This window comes from Crocuta crocuta, unplaced genomic scaffold (genome assembly GCF_008692635.1).
Source record: "Crocuta crocuta isolate KB4526 unplaced genomic scaffold, BGI_CrCroc_1.0 scaffold6267, whole genome shotgun sequence".
NCBI classification, from domain to species: Eukaryota; Metazoa; Chordata; class Mammalia; order Carnivora; family Hyaenidae; genus Crocuta; species Crocuta crocuta.
The window spans coordinates 27368-27866 of NW_027530178.1; positions in this window are offsets into that span (position 1 = coordinate 27368).

Genomic DNA, 499 nt, shown 5'->3' on the forward strand with positions numbered 1-499 from the left:
ACATATAAGCCTATAATCCATTTGCATTAATTTTTGTATATGGTGTGATTATTGATATTTATAAAACACTCTCTTAAATATGATTATCTCTGATTATTATTTAAAGGAAAACTTGGAGGAAGGAACATCAGGAATTTTAATCCTTATTTTATAGATGAGAAAACTGAGGATTAGAGAAGTGCTGTGTGACTTACTCAAGGTCTTACAGCTGAAAAGAAATGAAATTATATGGTAAGAGGTAAAATTGTGATAAGAGACTTCAGGTTTCCTGCTGTCCCAGCCTGGTACTTTTGAAGCCAGGCAGCTAGGACTCACGTTGGTGCCCGGCAAAGCAAAGATTCCCAATGGCAATCTGAGCAACCTATTAGGCACTGAGATAAGAGACACAGACGGTGGACTAGCACTGACCCAACTTAGACTGCACTGCTCTGACCGACTTGGGGTTATATAACTGAAGAGAGCCAGAAGCTGGTCTGGCACCTTGCTCAGGTGATGAATA